This window comes from Clarias gariepinus, chromosome 25 (assembly GCF_024256425.1).
Source record: "Clarias gariepinus isolate MV-2021 ecotype Netherlands chromosome 25, CGAR_prim_01v2, whole genome shotgun sequence".
Taxonomy (NCBI): domain Eukaryota; kingdom Metazoa; phylum Chordata; class Actinopteri; order Siluriformes; family Clariidae; genus Clarias; species Clarias gariepinus.
The window spans coordinates 23998624-24015902 of NC_071124.1; positions in this window are offsets into that span (position 1 = coordinate 23998624).

Consider the following 17279-nt stretch of genomic DNA (forward strand, 5'->3'; position numbering starts at 1 on the left):
ATCTAATTGTTTTAATCATGTAAAGCAGATTTCTATACATTTATTTTAGACTATTTCTTTTAGGTTTATACCAACGGAGGTGAAACGTTAAAGCATTGGATCAACCAAAGATAAACCAGTTGTCTAAAATAGCTGGCTGCCATGGATGCGGCACGTGATGACGTCATAGCAGATGCTCGCAGAAGCCAGATAAGATATTCCAAAAGATTATTTCCATGCGGCATTGTGATGTGGATGAGAAGCTGTGGTCTGACAGACAGGAACGTCAGGAGGTGAACTGTTATGGTTCTGCCTAAGTTGTTTTTGCTTTGTTGTTCACATTTCTGATATTTTTTTTTCTTTGTGCTTTGCTTTTTCTTTGTCTTGTCATTTTCGTTCCTCTGTCACAGTGACATTGACTGTCAACAAATTATAGTACAAAATGTACTGCATGTAAATGTGAAATTTGTCTCTTGTGATCGATCTGTTATAAACATAGATGTAATTCTGTACATATGCTGCAGCCTTGTGTATTTTTAATCATCATCAATCCCTTAGGCTTAAATTCACGATAAGGATCGGAACGTGTGTTCAGAGTTAAACAGTAATGCTGGCAACACGGCTAAACATTATGACAATCTTGTTGACACAAAAACTTGTGCACAAACATGTTCAATTACATAAATACTTACTTTTGAGAAATAATGTAACAATGCTGAGCAAGTTGGAAAGACAGGACTGGACAGAATCACTGGAGAGACAGCGTCCAATGTTTCTGTTGTCACTATCGTCACTGGTTTCAGTTTTGTTTTGTGCCTGTTATTTTTACTCACACTCTGTTTAATCATATATATATATAGATATAGATTCCAGTTAAACTGTATAAAGCCTACCCTTTGCACTTGTAAATACACTAGGGGTACGCTTACACCTGTTTGAGAAACACTGGTGGAACCTGTATCCTAATCTGTTGCTCATGCACGTCATTAATACACGTCGCATTGAAGTGACACATCAGTGAGCGAGCGAGGACGCCATGTTTGACCTTAAGATTCGAATTAATATAACTCCCTCCACGTCCCGACCAGGTCACACTCTTTCATCACATAAATCGCAGTCACATGTCCAAGCGTTTCCATTTCATTTCACTTTAATTCAACACAAAATCCATGAAGCAAACCGCTGGAGCTACCATAGCATGGGGCAAGCGAAGCATTTTTCTCGAGCACCTCTCATTTCTCACGGGTACGTCTCATTTCTCACACGTCTCCTATAAAGCGAGCGGCGTGGCAGCCATGAGGGAGGACCACAAGAGAAGAACCACAGTAGATATAGACCATAAAATAATAAAAGTCATGTAGAGTTCTGGGACAGTGTGTTACAATGAGATATGATAACGCTCACTAACCAGTAACCCGAACACACCAACACCAGCATTATCGCTGAGTCTCAGGTCATAAACACATCCACAAGCCAATTTGGTGTTTAATTACTCACAGCTGTACATTAATGCAAGATCATTTTACATTTAATTAACCAACTGAATTCCTTCCAGCTGCCATTTTTGTTTAGGAAACAAAAGAACACAGTGTGAGAGCTTTGGCCTTGGAATAACACTTAACAAGTTTTTCATCCTTTGCCGTACTGTAGATGAATTGATAGACAGACATTATTATATTTTTTCTTGACGTGTAGATCAGGCATCAATGTAAATTTTTTATGAGATGTTTAATTTGTTTTGCAACTGTGTTACTAATACAGGAACCTAAAAAAGGATATTTTAAATATTTGGTTTAAGACCTTTGTGAAGAAAGTCACTTTAACATTGAATATTAATTGAATTTTAAATAAGACTTGGCTTATATTAATTCATCCAATTTGTTTGTTAGTCACACAATTTTCCCTTTTTTTTATTTTACTGAATTTCAGAATTTAATTTAAAATATTTGTTCAAATACACTTAGTATACAATCAGAAAAACTGTTCGGAAAATCATTATTTAAGATTATTTTAATAGAATCATATGGTGACAGGGTTGAGGTTAGAGTTGTGGGGTTGCACAAAGTAAAATGGTTGAACTGATCCATTTCTTTTAAGGAAATCATGACATAAATGTGACATTTTTAGATTAGATTAGATTTGGATTAGATTAAATATTTCATGCACGGACATAAAAAAAAATCATATTTCAGTTGGATGTTAACCTGGGATTTAAATAAATGTGCATATCAAAGCATTACTGAACAAAGTGGGCTGAAAAATTAATAGTTAACAGATTTTACAACAAAATACCCTGCATGAGTTTTGATGCACACAAAACCTTTTTAATTATGGTTATAATTTTGTCGCAGGTTGCAACCTGAATATGGTTAGGCTACCTGGTGGCAATAAGAGAGAAAAAAAGGCAAATTATATTCAGGAAAATACAGTAATACATCGGAAACATGTAGATTATACAAAATGACTCTCACACATTTAATTTGTCCATTAAAAAAGCAGACTTTCTCTTTAGAGTGAACTGAATGAGGAACGAGGCCCTGTTACCATAACGCCGCACTATTACTCTACTTACAATAACAAGGATGCAGATTTAGGCTACTGTTAACTGAGTGCTAGATGCTGAATGTAGTCATACACTTAATGTCAATGACAAACTATAGTTATTTCTATATAAATATAGTTTTATTTTTATATATTTATAGTTATTATAAATAGAAAACTTTGCAAAGTATTTGTCTTACTCTGATAATACATGTTATTACATGTATGGGTAACGGTTGTGTTAGAATGAATTTGGTGTTTAATTACTGTGTATTAGCAATAAAACGCTGGAGATAAGTTATTACTCAACAACTCAGTGTGTTGATTTCCATTTCTAATTGGAATAGTTTAATGTCATAGCACCACCGTCTCTTTTTTTTTTCTTTTCGTAACGGTTGCGTTAGAAGGAAACAATTAAGGCTAAAAGGATGAAAATAATATGAAAAACAGAAAGTAGGACTTACTTTTGGTCTACGCATGTTGTTAGCAAATGGCTTGATGATATTATTTGTCATATAACTCGCTGTTCTTTTCTCTTCCTCTACCAGAATAAATAGGTTTTAGTAACAGTGTTCCGCTCATATTATTGGACAAAAAATCTGATTCAGACACGCAGACTAATAGACAGGTGGACAAATGGAGAAACATGCAGACAGACAGGTATGCAGAAATATAGACAGACAGACAGACAGACAGGCAGGCAGATAGGGGGTCAAATAGACAGGCAGACTGATAGACAACCAAACAGATATAAAGATGTCAAGAAAAATGTCAAGAAATTTCCCCAGTGTGGGACAAATAAAGGTATATATCTTATCTCATATGCAGACAGATAGACAGACATACAGATAGACAGGCAGACAGATAGACAGACAGACAGATCTACAGGACAGACAGACATGCAGACACACAGACAGAGAGATATACAGATAAACTTATGAACATGCAGAGAGCTAAATAGACAGACAGATAGACAGACAAATAGATAAACAGATAGACAGGCTGACAGATAGACAGACGGCTAGGCAGAATATTGGATCAGATATGATGTTATTCGCTTGCGAGGCAGCTCGTCAGATCAGTTAGAGAACGATGCAGGCCCTGAATCACCAACAGCTCTCATGATATACAGCAGCACTCACTGAAGCTGACGCGGTATACATTTGTTCCTCATCGTAAAATCGTTATGTTTTTATGTCCACATCATAATTAAAGCTTCACAGCTCTACAGTCTAAGCAGGATAGACATTTTATTTGTTTTGATTTAGAGACAGTTCTGCACTCATCGGTGCACCATGTGTTTCATAATCACGCCTCATTTTGCGTAGACAGATGAGAGAATTTCCAGGAATGCCTCCGTATCGCATCATTAAGCTTCCCCAGTGTGGACAGTAGGGCCATCAGTCACGGCCGTGGCACAGGAGAGAGAGAAGAGGGCGAAGCTTTTTAGACCTTCAAATAACACATTTTCATATGTTTCCCACACCTGTCTTATTTGTCGCTGCAAATGTGCTTAAGACATGCTGTTACGCTCAGCGGAAACTTTATTTAAGGGTCATTTGATTTAGCTTCTTTTCCTGCATGCAGATAGATGACTGTGCCGCCCAATTTCACTGGATCTGCTCACAGATGCACATTTTATAAGGAATAATATTTAAAAGATTGGTTAAGTCTTGTTTGGTGTCCAATATTTCCTTCTTAGGTTTTGTACTAAAGCAAACACTTTCAAGTTTCACAAATCGAATCTTAAGCAAAAATCTTAAAAAACAAAACAAAATTCAGGTCCTCAGTGAAGAAGACAAAGATGAGTTGGAATGTTAAATAGCGGCCATCTTGGATAACCAGAATCACATTTTCACACCTGTCCACTAAGGCCTGATTCAAGGTAGGGGGTTGGGTGGAGCATGCAACCAGATGATGCACTCTCCTAGAAATACAGTACTGTATGTCCTTTAGAAATTCAATACGTGGGACATAAAAGTTGACTATGTCGACTATAGGTCTGCTTCAGGTTTTCCACCTCAATCTCGTAAGAGTGTAGAGGGCCGCAGTCCCACACCGCTGTCTCTGGTAGAGGTATTTCCTGGGGTAGGGGTAGCTCAGCGGATAAGGCATTGGACTACAGTTCGGAAGATCCCAGGTTTAAACCCCAAAACCGCCAAGTTGCACCTGTTGTGCCCTTGAGCAAGGCCCTTAACCCTCAACTGCTCATTTTCCGATGTGCCCAAACAAGCTAATTTCATAGAACACCACACTGAGAATCCACCATGTAGTGGTACCATCATACTGTATGTCTGAGCTCCCAAAATGTGGTTCAGGACAAAGTACAGGCCATGCTTAACATGGGTAGCAATGGTCGAGGATTTGCACAGTGATTGGAGCGTTTGAGCGTTTTGGCACCCAAGGCAGATAGGATACTGTGGATCTGTGAGGACTTTTTCAAATTCAATGCAGTGTCAAAGTTTGATGTGTAAACAATTCCTCAAATTGATGAACTGTTCGATCGGTTGATGAAGGATCTCACAAAGGGATATTGACAGATTCCCTTGCCTCCCAGGACCTGAGAAGTAATGACTTTTTCCACCCCGTTCATTTTACACCAGGTTGTCACTCTTCCATTTAGGTTTTTTGTGGCTCCTGCCAAGAACAGGTTCCTCCCCAACATCTCCGAGCTGTCCTGGGACTCTTACGACAAGCGGGACTCAAGTTGAAACCAAAGAAGACTGTAATTCGAGAGGAGGAAATAAAACTGTGGTGATTACGGCATGTCCAAAGTCCAAGACCAAAAAAGTGATAGGGTGGTTCCTGGGACTGGCTGGCTATTATTGTAGTGGCTAATTATTTGGACTTCACCAGCCCATTGAATGACCTTACTAAAAAGAGGGCACCAGTTCCAATCCAGTGGATGCAATACTTCTTCCAATACTTCTTCCTGTTTTTGTAGAATATTTTCAACAATGCTCTTTTTCTGCAGCTTAATCATCTGTTTATCCATAAAGGACAACATTTCCTTATCACAGAATGACCTAATCTTGATTTACCAGTAACAGGAACACTGCTAAAATAGAGTGTTGCATAAGGATGGAAATCACTCTGGCCTAATGATTGAAGAACACACCGCTGTGTTGATGTATTTGACGGGAAGGCAGCGGTAAATGGGCCGGACGCTGAGTGCACGCTGCGTTAATGAAGTCCTCTGTTGATGATTACTTCATTTGTCACATTGAATAATGAGCCATCGCACCGGGAACACATTATTAACATTGCTGCTTTCTAAAGGCGTCCTGGAATAACAAATACAACAGATATTCAAACAAATTTGTACATTTTGGCTCATTTGTAAGCTTGTAGGATTTTCCATGTTTTCAAAACAGGTCAAGAACTAAAAGGAATTGGGGAGTGATAATAACGGAAGGCTAAAACGTGCTCCCCTTATAATCAGGAAAAAATAATGTAATGAAAATGACATTATTTTCTATATATATTTTCGGCTGGACTTTTAGAACTCTGGTGTTTATTTAGTATAGCAGTTCTTAGTTTAGTATCTCAAAATGTGTTCTTGTATTCTTAAATCCCATATTAAAAAAATGGAAGTGTTCTTTACTAAAAACTGTTATTTATTCTTTATAGCGTTCTTTACTGCTTGATAAGTTGTCAAACAGAACATCTTAAGATTTAATGTGACGCTTTATTTTAGGTTCTGTAAGATCCCATTTTAATTACAAATATTTTGATCTAAATTTAGAAATGAATGAATGACAAGACATTTATGGACCATTTATGGACATTTGAACCTTCATGCACATTTGCACTCACCCTGGACATTTTGCACACTGCACATTTATGGTCATTACATCTTCACATTCATGTATATTTGCACTCACCCTGGACATTTCTATTTAAATTCTACATCATTTTCCTCACTAGTTTCCATATTTGTACAGCCATATTGTCTATATTTTGTACAGCTAAGTTTTGTAACTATTTTTTTCTAATGTTTTTCTATATAGTATTCTTATTCTATTCCTTTTCTTATTGATAATCACCAAGATTTCTTTTAAAAATCATTGTCAAATCAAATGTTTTCTGTGACTCCTCCCACTACCTCCACTCATACCTCATTACTACGAAGGTAACGTGTTACGGTGTTGTGTTTGTCACTCTGCAGCTCTTTGTTTGTACATTTGCACGTTTGCACTTTGTTGTCTGTTGTCTGTTGTTGTCTCTTTTTTGTATAGAAGTAGTTTTAGGTTAACTTAAAGATAAAAAATGTAAATCTGTCATATCTGAGCTAGTCAGCTAATTAGGTCTCTTAGTTAGCGAGTTGGTTCTGGTAGTTTTGTGGTGTTAATTTATGTTGTTGCATATCTGCTTGTATATCAAATCTGCTTGTTTGGTCTGTAGATTGCAATGTTAATGTAAATGCATGTCTCTTTTACAGCATAAAAAAAACAAGATTACGACACTTACAACGTCTTCACAATGCTGTCGATGGACTAGGCTTAACTATGAGTTAGCAATTTTGTTCTAAGCTAAATTTTATGTGTATACACAAAGTATATTTAAAATTAAATTAACAGAACAGATGTTATTTCCAATATGAATACACACAAATATACAAAAACATATTTCACATCAAAGCGTTTTAAGTTATCTCATTTCGTTCTATTCCGTTAAGATGATGCTTTATTATTTTCCATTCGAAGCAGAGCTATACAGCAACTATTAGAATGAAATACAACACCTTATGTCAGTGGAAAGGTCAAGTAAAGAAGCGGTTCTTTAGAAAGCCATGACCTTTACGGATGAAAGGTTAGCTTTAACACTTTATCTTTATAATTGATGTAAAATCTAACCACTTCTGTTTCACCCCTTTATTTTCCATAAATATTTATGAGAAAAATGTTTTCCAAATAGACTAACTTCAGTTTTTAGGGACCTTTCCTTGAAAAGTTGAATATTTTAACAAAATCACAAAGTCTATCTATCGATCTCTGTTTTCAATTAAGAAATCTTTGAAAGTCTTTGGTTTTCAATCAACAAGCTTTCTTACTGTAAGTCTTTGGCTATAAGCAACAAGTCTTTTTCTTGATTGAAGATAAATATCGTATTGTAATCTATGCCCCACAGATTTATTTATTTTATTAGATTTCATTTATTCCTTTACTTCACTTTTGATCTGTTCTGATCTGTACAGTAGCTTTTACTCTTACATGTATGATTGTATAAAATTAAATAAAAAAGTCCTGGCATTCTTCCACCCAACTACCACTGAAACTCCTCAGCTGCTGTAGGTCTATCTATTGTACATTAGATCCTGTTAATCCTACAAGCTTTGATAAAAAATATTTAGATATTTGATGAAAAGAGTAGGTTACAAAAGCGATTACAATAAATATGTTTTCTTTTATTAAATAGGCAGGCATTAATAACACACAGACAATCTGCTGAAAAATATAAACACAAATATGCAGTATAAATGGGTTTTACTAAAAAAATATGCTAAAAACAATTTTTCTACTATCAGCTGGGCAAATTAGCAACTTCTTTAAATAAACTAAATGCACCTAATGATTTTTGAAGAATGAAAGCCTATTACTGTGGAGGTAGTTTCCCCAGCACTCATGGACTTCTACTTCAGTGGTAGTAGAAATGCTGATGATAATCTGAACTTTATTTAGTGATTATAACCACCAACAATTTTGTATTTAATAAATCTCATCACTTTTTTGTTGTGCCAATTTGATGCCCATGACTCCCTACAAAATTAAAGCATTTGCTATATTTTTTTAAAACAAAAATCAACCAACATATTATTGGTATTAATATAGTCTTGTGTGGTAGTCAAAACTGTTTCAATATAATATTTTGGAATTTATGCTTTTTTATACCCATTTCTCGGTGTGATTTTGTTTCCATCATGCTGATGGTCCTTATGCAGTCTTTTCACAGTGCATGCCTGATAGATGTTTCACCTGTGGTTTCTCGTGTGTGTGTTCGTGCACTATATTTCCCGACTCGCTCAATGGTCAGCGACTACAAATGTCAGAGAGCTATATGGCTGATTATATGAAAATGTACACTAGAGGACCATACATTACAAATGATCAATAAATCAAAGACCGTGGTGAAGTTGTGCTGCACAGAGAGGAGCAGACATGAGGAACGCTCGAGTCTGAAATGAAATCAAGCCTCAGGTTTCCAGTCAGGGTCACACAAGATCAATTAAGGACATTTCCAATAAATGAGAAGCACAGTAAAGCCTGAAGCTTTGGGTGATTCAGGGTTTCTTTTCCTTTTTTGATTCACGACAGCAGTGCAGGTGCATGAACCGCATACTGTACGGAAATTCTGAAATTAAACACGGCAAATTTAATTTGTCTCCTGAGTGGCATTCATTCTGTGTTCACGAGAGTTAATCCTTGACAGAACAATGTCCCAAAGAAGACAACCTTTACCTTTCAGCCTCCAAAGATGTTTCTTGTGTCTGAAAACAAAGCAAGCTCTCAACCGGATGCCTTCGAGTGGCAGGAGAAGAACTTACTCGATATTCATTTGGGTTTTCTTTCACACATACATAGTTTTACATTCTCTGAACTCAAGGTTTTGATCAATGCACTCGCTCTGATACTTTGTCATTTCTATAGTAACAGCCCATTCACAGGGACGATTATTTGTGGTTTCTCAGTAGTAATGTTTTTGCCTTATTAACCTTGAAAATGGGGGGGAAAGAGATCCTGGTAAAAGAGGGACTATGCATACCTGCGACAACATATGTAGTCCTTTACAGGCGTTTCTACTGAATAAATAAAATAACAAAAAAAGAGGCTTTTTGATCTTGTAGGAATAAATTATGGTGCATGCAGCTTACCTTGCAACCGCAAAACAAATAGGCTTTTACAATAAAGCAATGAAGGCCTTCGTGTACCAGGTATTGTTAGAAACCACCAGTATGCCAATTTACAGGTAAATGCAAAGCCTGGCAGATAATACACACAATAATAATAAAAAAAAAAAATCATATGTGTTTTGGGACTTCAGGGTCTTCATATGTCCCACGACACTAAATGGACCAAACTATAGAGAATTATGTGCCTTTCTTTATACCCATGTCTTTCTCTGTAAAATATACATTATTTTAGAATGATATATTACTTCATTGTATATATTAGTTATATTTTATTTAGTTGCTGTGATAAATAAGGATCTGGGCCCGTATTCACAAAGCTTCTTAAGCCTAAAAGTTGCTCCTGACTTTTTCTTAAAAATTCCCCTTAAATTTAGGAATAAATCTTAGTAAAGATAAAAATGATTCAGAAAACATTTTAGACCTAAAAACATCTCCCAAGGTAAGAATTGTTAAGAGTAAAGAGGAGGACTTCCAAGAGGCTTAAGAGTTTTTACAGCCGAGGACAAAATGGTGAAAAGAAGAAATATTCTCCAAAAACTGAACGTAAAGCTAAAATAAACACGGCTCTTCTGTCCAGTCTGGTTCTCTTTTTCTTGAACTTTCTTCCATCTCTCCTGGATTGTCGGCTACATACCATCCAAAGTGCAACTTAAACAGACTGTCAATCATGTAAATTGGTGAAAGGTGAATCATTTAGCTCCCATCAATCTGAAATGGATTAAAGTAATAAAAATCTGTATCATAAATAAATGTAAGAACTTAAATATAGTAACTACTGTGTGGAAATTAATTGCTTCAAAAGTCGACACATTTTTAACATTTGGCTGTTTTATTTAACTTTAAGACATTTAGCCTATAACAGAAACTTTGCATAAAGAAGCCTGCATTCATGATTATACATTTATATATATATACAAACATTATGATTTCACCATCTATTTTATTATTATATATTCTATTTTTTTATCATATAGTCCATTTTAAGACCTTTACAGATCTTTAAATCAACTAATCACAGTCCTTGAATTGTTGCATCATCCCCATCACCGGGGTCGACCACACCCCCTCACTAAGATACAGGGTTTTGTACTTTCCTTACTCAGAGTTGCTCTGAGAAGTTTTCTAAATCACTTTTAGTCTAAGATTCCCAGCTAGGACTTTTTAGGCTAAGATAGGAGCTCTTTGAGAGAATTCTAAGAAGCTTTGTGAATACGGGCCCCGATCTTTAATTCAAAATATTAAATATAAAAAAGGAATGGAAATTTTCACATATCTTTAAAGATACCCCAACAAAAAAATTTATTCCGTTCTCATGCTTACTGGGTTTCCTCCAGGTTTATTCCCACAGTCCAAAAAGTTTAAACTGTCTACGTCTATCTACATTTTTTTTTAATCATTTTACAAAGGTCCCCACTGGGGTTCAATTATGCCTTTCGGGTCCAGAAGTAAAAATTTTAAATAAATGACGATCGTGTCGTCTCACGGCGAATCTTTAAGATGTTTAATCAGCGTTCATAAACTTTGAAAAAGACCTCTGGCTTTGACCTTAAACGCATTTCAAAAAGATGTAGCTCCTAATTTGGATAAAAAGTTGTCTTGCTTTTTGCATTTTTTTTGTTTGTTTGTTTGTTTGTTTTTTTGCAGTTAATAGGAACCGTACATTTGTGATTTTGACGAGAAAGCCCTGATGATGTCAGCTATTTTCTTTTTCGATTAAAGTGTCCATCAAAGCAAAGACTGTACTGTGCTTCAGATATGCTAAATAAGAGAAGCTATAATGTCTAGTTTTATGCTAATCCATGCTTTGCTAATAATCACGCAGCCTATAGAAAGTGACAGACTCAAATAAAACCCATTAACACGATGACGTGCGAATCCAGCGACCACACCGGCTTGCGGGAGATAACGTGTGGGTGTCAAATCCGCTCTGCACTTTGGTAGTACTTTAGTTTGCCTTGTGCAGACAAAAGGTCAGCGGAGCGCAGGTTACAGCCTGCGCCATGTTTGATTTGTTGCACCATAAACTCCATTTTGAAGAATTGCAGCACAAAGAGAAAAGGCTGCTGTTAATTAAACCTCTGTGAATAGCTGTCAAATCAGGTCTCAGAGAGTGAGAGATGGTGGAGAAGCAGCTCGGGGAAGATAAATCTGAAAATAAACCTCTGCATGCAAGTCCTTTTGTTGAAAGCATGTAAGCATCGCTAACAGCTAGCCAACAAAACAAAGCAGGCTAAGGGCTCCCAGGAGAAATCAGTGTGGTGGACAGTCACACCAACTGCATCTCATTAAAGATTCAAATCTTTTCTTGTCTCATTCAGTCACTTAATAAGAAAAGGGGGTTTTGATCCCTGTGATGGGGACATGGAGCATCGTGCAAACATACAGTATAGAACAATATGAACATAAATCTCCAGCTGTGAAACCTGGAGGTCTTCTGATAAGTGTATGAAATAAGAAGTCATATGCTGTAAGCATGAGATTCATAATGAGATTGTTATGCCTTGCCATGCCTTAAATATTTCCCTTTTTTAATTACCTTAATCTTATTCTTTTTCACTGCAAAAATGACAGTATACGAAAAAATATTTATTGTTAATATTGTTAAGGAATAATAAATAAACAATAAACTAAAAAATTAGGTATATAAACCAATGTTTAGACATATTATTGGCCAGAGCATGGTATTGGTGCTAAACAAAAAGTCTCATCTGGGTGAAAAAGTGAATTTTCAGATAGGATCACTATTTTTCTTAATACAGTACCTAATGCTTCTTACCTCCTGATCCATGCTTTGTTTTTGGTTAATATGTATACACATTTATATTTTTATCAAATAAGAAAGAAACAAATTTGCTAAATACCATTTCCTGCCCTTTTCATGCTGTGTCCATAACTTTTTTTTTATTCAAATCTTTCAGTTATGTTAATTGTCATTCCATTTTTTTTCCAGTGTAAAAGAACATGAAAAGACAAACCTGAAAACGTGTATTATTTTAAAATGCTAAATTGTGGTAGATATTGCAACATGAATTAGACATGGTTACAGACACTACAGTTTTTTTGCTTTTTAAGCTTTTACCCAAAAACAATTTAAGCAACATTTTTTACAGATCATGTGCTTCAATTTTAGTATCAATACTCATAAAAGAATATGAATCATTTGCATTTTAAATTATTATTGTTTGAAGCGAGATAAAAAAAAGTTTACAACTTGAGACTTTTAGGGAAGCAAACGTGTCACATACGTGTTTTTTAATATACAATTTGCTCATTTCAAGACATAAATGCTTAACAATTAGCAAACTTATCTGATAATAGAACAAGTCATTTATAATTTAAGATATGTCTAGAAATTGGATAAATAACCTTTTTTTTTTTTTGCTATAATCATATATTAATAGCTAGTAAATGAATTTGAGTTTTTGAGTAAGTTTGCAATATGAGTATAAAAACCGAAAATGCTACAGCTGTATGTGTGCTGTTTATGTATATAATGTAGTTAATAACTTGCGGGATACACACCATCGGCGATTTCCTCGTGGGTGGTCATCAGTTTACTGTCAGTCATTATGACTTCACTGATATCCACAACACACTCCAGTCACACTAAAGCAGTCAATAAAACCATTCACTGGAGCACAAATCTGACATCTTTCAACTGAAAGTATATTTCTGGACTCCTTTTCCATGTCTGTTTGAGTAAAAATACAAAACTGCTCATCTTAAACTTTACCACACACCCCTCTGGTTATGTAACATAACAACACGCAGAAATGTAGTTAAGTAGAAGTACAGCTGTTTCATGTAGGATGTAGTGGAGTAAAAAATTTTAAAAGTATTTTTCTAATCAAAGTACGAATGAGTGAGATGTTTACTTTTTCAATTCAATTCAATTTTATTTATATAGCGCTTTTAACAATGGTCGTTGTCTCAAAGCAGCTTCACAAAAATGAAAGAAATTCATTAAAAAAAATAATAATTAAAAGGGAAAAATAAATAAATAAATATAATAAAATAATATTAATAATAATAATAATAATAAATTGTGTATGTGTAAGAGAAATGTGTCTAGATAATAATGAGATGAATGAATGAAATGTCTCTGATGAGCAAGCCAAGGGTGACGGCGACAGTGGCAAGGAAAAACTCCCTGAGATGGCAATACATCAGTACAATAATAAAGTAAATGTACTTAGTTACCTTCCACCTCTGGAGGCTAATACAAAAGCATGAACACTTAACCTGTAAAACAGAAGACTGATCAGTCTGGTGAATATACTGTATAGTTATTACCTTCTCTTACTGGAACCTACAACCTACTAAACCTCGTCACCTGCTACTGTAAACGTTTAGTAAAAGTGCTCATTAGAACACAGCATGTTGTAAGTGGTGTGACTTTTATGGCATTTTACAGCCATGGATTTGTGATCCAGTTTCCAGCCGGGTGTTTTATTGCCGCCACAGAGACGTCAATAACTTCCTTCTTTTAACATCCTGAATTCGCTCTCTTCCATCAGGGCTTCAACTTTAATTTCAGATGTTTCTTTTTAGTAAGCGAGCATAAGGTTCCTCCTCGTTTGCGGGTTTAAAACATTAAATTAGCCGAGGTTTATCCCTGACACAAGCAGGCCCTTCATTACCCGAGTCGGCCACCGCTGTCTGCTTGCTCTCGAGGCAGAAAGGAAGCGACGTTTGGAGTAAGAGACACGTCTGCTTTCTGAACGCTCCTTCCCGAGAGCACTAATTGCCCTGTCTGTTACACGCCGTCCTGTCTGTTGCGCAGGTTTTTTAATTGGACGATCTTTGATTTTGATAAAAGGTGATTACGTGGGTCTTTGATGAATCAAAAAAAGGAGAGACAAAAGATCGAGATTCGATGTGCTGAAGAGGCTGAAGAGAAGATTCATCATACTAAAGTCTGGTTAAAGCAGAGCAAGCAGTTCTCCACTTCACTCTGAGTATAAATACATCTCTAAAAACAGCCTGGATTATTAACTCCCTGCCGTATCCGTGATCCAATTATAACCGTACGCAACATTTATTTTATTCGAATCTCAGAAACATGATCCTGTAAACTTCCTTCAGATCTAATAAAGATATTTTATCCTCACTCAATCAAGCAAATTGCATTTTCTCCCTGTTTCCCGCCATAGCAGACTTCATTAAAATAATTGAAGCTGAGATGATGTGATTACATGACAGCACACACGAACACACACATGTGCATGCACACACACACTCACACACCTTTAAATTGTCCAGGTTAAAAAAATCCCATGTATCTTCGTGACCTCAGTGACATCATTGCTGCCACATCAGGCCCTAATTATATTTTCCCTCTGGAGAGTTTCAGTCTATGAAAATTCAAACACACCTTTCAGCTTTCCCGCAGATTTGGTCAATTAGCCATGACAGCGGTCAAGAATTCATAATAGTTTATGTAAAGTTGTGTGTAAAATATTTTATTGGCAGAATGAATCAAAAAACTAATTGATGCACTGTGCTGTAATTATTTATTTCTCTACAATAGCATGACACAGTGTGTTACTTTAATGCCAATAATACATAAAGTGCATTGCAAAAAAATAGAAAAGTTAATTATTTCATAATTTAATTAAAACATGAAACTCATATATTAAAGATTTGTTATATGTACAGCAAAATATTTCAAGCCTTTCAAAAAATTATGTTGTTGATTAGGGCTTATGGCTAATAAAAAAACAGTATCTCAAAATATTAGAATATTTTATTTAGAGTTTAGGTAAATTACTATTCGTACAGTAGAAATACTAAGTATCTCTCTGTCTAGTTCAGTACAGGCATGAGAAGGACTGCTGACTTGACAGTTATCAAGAAGATGAATCAATACTCTTCACACGGAGCATAAGCCACAGAGGGCCATTGCTGAAAGGGCTGGCGGTTCACACAGCACTGTATTGAAACATATTCATGGAAAGTTGACTTCAAGGGAAAAGAGTGGAAAAGCAGCACAAGCAACAGATGACCAGAGCCTGAAGAAGACCGTCAAGCAAAACTGACTCAGCTTGGAAGAGCTTCACAAGGCTGGAGTCAGATCATCAAGAGCCACCACGCAGAGACGTCTACAGGAAGATGTAAAGAACTGGACCATTGCGAGCTGAAGGCTGCTATCAAGGCAATCTGGTCTTCAGTGACGCCTCAGCGGTGCCACAGGCTGATCGCCTCCATGCCACACCACATTAACTCAGTAATGTGTCCTAAAGGAACCATGACCAAGTATTGAATGTATAAATTAACATCTTTTTCTGTATTGTTAATTCATTTTGATTGATCTCATGGAATATCTTAAGCGTTTGTCGATCTGTTATTTTTACTAAAAATTTAATCCGTCATAAAAGTGTGGGGAGAAATGCAGTATGTCTCAGACATCCAGCAATGTTGAGGGGAAATTGCCTCCACTTCATTTCTTGTCTTTTTCGACATTGCAGCGTTCAGGAGCCATGTGATGAGTGTTTGCAATAATCTTCCACACCACCTGCTGAAGCCATCAGCATTCGCAACAATACAATCTCAGCCAAACTCATCTGCCTGGCACACATGAGAGCCCTCGGTATCACTGTCTCTTCAACATCCTACAACATCTGTGTGAAAACATCTGGCGAGCACTCCTCTGAGACCAGTTTCTGAAAACCAAACTGCAATAAGGGCGGTGAGATCCAAACCTGCAGCTTGTTTTTGTTTCTATTCCCCTCCCTCGTTCATCTCTACATCACCACTTTAGAACTCATCTCTCTTCAGCCAGGCTTGAGGGAAGGTTCTGCGAATCCTAAACCTGTGTGTGTGGGAGGTGAAATGTACTTAGCACTGGTATTTTTTATTACCGTATGAGCAAGGAAGCTCCTCAGGTTTCCTTTTAGTTTGACTCCAGATCCAGGGAGCAGTTTGCAAGAAAAAAATACAATAAAATGGATTCGGTATCTTCAGAGCAACAACTTCACTCGGGTTCACTCTTTCTTCCTGAAACAGATGAATAATAAATGAATTTCAGTGCTTTGACAATCTAAAGAGCATCAGGTATCAAAATCGCCATATATGTGTGTGTGTGTGTGTGTGTGTGTGTGTGCAGTCTGTACTCTCAACTGATATTAGACAATTATTTGTCTTTATATAGTATTTGTCTATTTTATCATATTATGTCAATCATCATTGTGTGATACTCGGTCTACCATTTCATATCTGCCATTTCTACTTTAAACATCTGTGAGGTGTCATGTCAAAATATTTATATAATTAAACTCAGTCAACAAATCTTACTGTATAGCTACTCTAACACTGCAGTGATGCAATGCAGAATAAAACACACTTACACATCGTCAATACCACTTTATCCTGTATTCAGGGTCATGAAGGGCCTGGAGCCTATCCCAGGAGATTTAGGGCACGAGGCGGGGTACACCCTGGACAGGATGCCAATCCATTGTAGGGCACACACACACACACACACACACACACAATTGTGGGCAATTTGGAACGTCCATCATCCTTAATCTGCATGTCTTTGGACTGTGAGAGAAAACCGGAGAGGGTTCTATTGGGGGGTTTCCTCTGGGTACTCCAGTTTCCTCCCACAGTCCAAAGACATGCAGATTAGTTTAATTCCCAATTTGAGCGTAGTTCCCGCTTGTGTGTGTGTATACACAGGATAAATCAGATGAATGAATCACCAAATGACATGCTTTTAATCTCCTAAAGGCTACACATTTCATTTCTATAAAACTAGTTACTTCCTGTTTCCTCCCCAGCCTCTCTTTATTCTCGCAATACATCCAAAATATTCGGACAGTTACAAGTGTATCGCTGAGAATAATAG